Source organism: Sarcophilus harrisii, chromosome 1, assembly GCF_902635505.1.
Source record: "Sarcophilus harrisii chromosome 1, mSarHar1.11, whole genome shotgun sequence".
NCBI lineage: Eukaryota > Metazoa > Chordata > Mammalia > Dasyuromorphia > Dasyuridae > Sarcophilus > Sarcophilus harrisii.
The window spans coordinates 208,378,513-208,382,044 of NC_045426.1; the positions used below are offsets into that span (position 1 = coordinate 208,378,513).

Consider the following 3,532-nt stretch of genomic DNA (forward strand, 5'->3'; position numbering starts at 1 on the left):
TTCCAAAGGATCTTCTAAAAGACATAATGTAGAAATAGTTAAAAAAAAAAAAAAGGTAAGCCAGCTATAGAAAATAAAGAGAAGCAATGATGATATAATTGCTAATAATCTTCTCTTGGAACTTTCCCCTCTTTCTCACTGTCTCTCTTTTTATCTTTCTGTTCTTTTCTCTGTCTCTCTGTGTGTCTATTTTTTGCTCTCTTCCAATCTCCCAATTATCTATACCCTTTAGCCTTTATATACACTTCTACCCACATTGAAGATGGTTCAAAATCAGATTTATGATAAATGTGCAGACAGGAAACATAAAGCCAATCAAAAAAGGTTCTCCTTCCAAACCTGATTTTGCACTTAAGCTGTTGGATTTTCCTAAGCTACAAAGTTCTAAGAATGGTGACATACCAAAATTACAAAAGCAATCCAAGTAAGGACCTTTGAGCTCCACTCCTAGTGATATATTCCTCTTAAAAGAAGCAGTGAAACCTATATTATCAAAGAAGAATTAGTGATGAAAGCTGAAACAATTACATCTGAGCTTGAGAATGACACAAATTATACCTCTTCTACAAGAGAGATATTTTAGACACCAATATATTATGTTCATACAACAACCACTGAAGTAGCAGCCCATAAATGTATTACTTCACTGGTAAATGCAAAGAGAAGTAAGAAACTTCCTGAATTATTTTCCTCATCTGAAGGTCTAATTACCAATGCTTATAGCAAAGAAAATCGAGTAGCTTGAAATCATAACCAACAATGTGTGTGAAATTGACAGGATAAAATGAAAAAGAACAAGAAAGAAGCCTAAAACAAATTATAAATCTCTGATAATGTAGGGAACACCAAGAATTGAAGATGTTGAAGAATTTCCGAATCTAGCAGTTGTTTCTGAAAGAATAATAATAATAAAAAACAGAAGCATCAAAAATTATTTTTTAAATGCCAACCACAGGATTCTGAAGAACTCATTAATCATGTAGTGACTTCTGATAAAAGTAATGGACTGCAGTTATCCAAATTTCAGTCTAAACAGCAACCAGAGACTATGTTACAAAAACCTGTCACAAGAAGAATCAAAATCCAGTGAAGCTGGATTTGGGGAAAATGCTTGCTGCATTGGAAAAAAATAACATTCACAAAATTCAAAACAGTCTTCCAAATCTGTTTTAGCTTCTGTTGGTACAGTGCCAGTACTTTCCAAAGAATTAGCAATATCAGTGAAAAATCACCAGTTAAATCAAGTGATGACTCCACACAATCCATTAGATACCAATTCTCCATTAATAAAGAAAGGCAAGCAAAGGAATGTATGAAAGGATAAAAAGTCAACAACCTTGAAGAAGATTATTTTAAAAGAGAGAAAAGAAACAGAAACATCTCTCAGAACAGCTTTCAGTTCCAGCCTTTGGAAGGATTGAGCAAGATTCAGTGCTCAATCTTAATAAGCAATCACCTAACCAGGTTGCCCAGCCAGATTTTGAGCAACTAGAAGAAACAGAAGAATCAGTCCTTGATTCTTATACTGTTGGAGTGAAAAAAAAAAACACATCAGAAAAACCCCTAGATAGCAAAGTACTCCAGCGTGCTGCAGAAGTTTGTCCCATTTTTTTTGACAGTTTCTTCTTTCCCAATGTTCAATAGTAAGGGATTTAGAGTTACTGTAGTCAAATGCTTAGTAAAGAAGTAGATTATGGTTTGATATATCTTCTAAAAGACCTGGTTCATTTTCTTTTTTTTTTCTTGAAACAAGGTTTTAATGTTAACTGCATTGATTTTATTTGTGCAAAATCTTTTTTTTTAAGTTTTTTTTTTTTTTTAAATAGCCTTTTATTTACAGGTTATATGCATGGGTAACTTTACAGCATTAACAATTGCCAAACCTCTTGTTCCAATTTTTCACCTCTTACCCCCCCACCCCCTCCCCTAGATGGCAGGATGACTAGTAGATGTTAAATACATTAAAATATAAATTAGATACACAATAAGTATACATGACCAAAACGTTATTTTGCTGTACAAAAAGAATCAGACTCTGAAATATTGTACAATTAGCTTGTGAAGGAAATCAAAAATGCAGGTGTGCATAAATATAGGGATTGGGAATTCAATGTAATGGTTTTTAGTCATCTCCCAGAGTTCTTTTTCTGGGCATAGCTAGTTCAGTTCATTACTGCTCCATTAGAAATGATTTGGTTGATCTCGTTGCTGAGGATGGCCTGATCCATCAGAACTGGTCATCATATAGTATTGTTGTTGAAGTATATAATGATCTCCTGGTCCTGCTCATTTCACTCAGCATCAGTTCGTGTAAGTCTCTCCAGGCCTTTCTGAAATCATCCTGTTGATCCTTTCTTACAGAACAATAATATTCCATAATATTCATATACCACAATTTATTCAGCCATTCTCCAACTGATGGGCATCCATTCAGTTTCCAGTTTCTAGCCACTACAAAAAGGGCTGCCACAAACATTCATGCACATACAGGTCCCTTCCCCTTCTTTATAATCTCTTTGGGATATAAGCCCAGTAGTAACACTGCTGGATCAAAGGGTTTGCACAGTTTGATAACTTTTTGAGCATAGTTCCAAACTACTCTCCAGAATGGTGGGATTCAGAACTGGTTCATTTTCAAGATCATACATATCAGAAAGATGTAGTAACATAAGGACCAAATACCAGCTTGTGATGGGACTTGGAGAAGTGATCAAACATTTGTAACTCAAAAAGCTGACATGTGCTTTTATTTCTCCAATCTGTGAAATGAGCAAATCAAAATGTGGGCTGGGTGAAACATTGCATACCATTTTTAGTATGATTGTAAATGAAATGTCCCATTTATATTTGCTCTTAACCAAAAAGTTCTGGGGTAGAATGTCAACAAAGTAGTAGCAGTCAGTGTGGTGAGAATTTTCAACTAAAATGTTGAGAAGGATTAATTACTTCACAAAATCATTAAGCTTACAATGAAAGCCAGAAGGTCATGTTAACAACTTTAAAAGAAAGAATTGAAGCACTAGCGATAGAGAGTATTGTATCCCCTTTGCTTACTCTGCAGGGCAAGAGTTGCAATTTAGGAAAACAACTGACACAACAAAAGATGAAGAAATGAATTATATTAAAAAATGAAGAGTATAATCTATATCCATTGGAACAAGAGCAGACTTCAACCACTAAAATGCTGAACTTGAGTTTATGAGAAAAGAATACTTGCGTTTGGGGATGGGGAGATAGGGAAAAGATGATGATTTTGGTCTTGTTCCCTTTATCTTCTCAATTCCTTATGAGCATTCTAACATATTATGCATAAATATATAATTTCAAAATTAATTGATGGTTTAATACAATATTTGTTGATAAATGAAAAAAGCTTTCCATTAAAAACAGATGTTTGATGTTTATAATAGGCATTTCTATTCATGACACTTATCATATATAGTTTTATGAAATAGTAATTTTAATATTGTATTAACAATGTTATGAATTAATAAATTAAATATTTCTATTTGAAGATTAGATTTTCCACATA

The 3,532-nt window shown here is 33.4% G+C and overlaps 1 pseudogene; it reads left to right on the forward strand.

Annotated features, from left to right (window-relative positions):
• The first annotated feature begins 262 nt into the window (after positions 1-262).
• Positions 263-3,202, forward strand: LOC105749260 (annotated as a pseudogene).
• Positions 3,203-3,532: the final 330 nt, after the last annotated feature.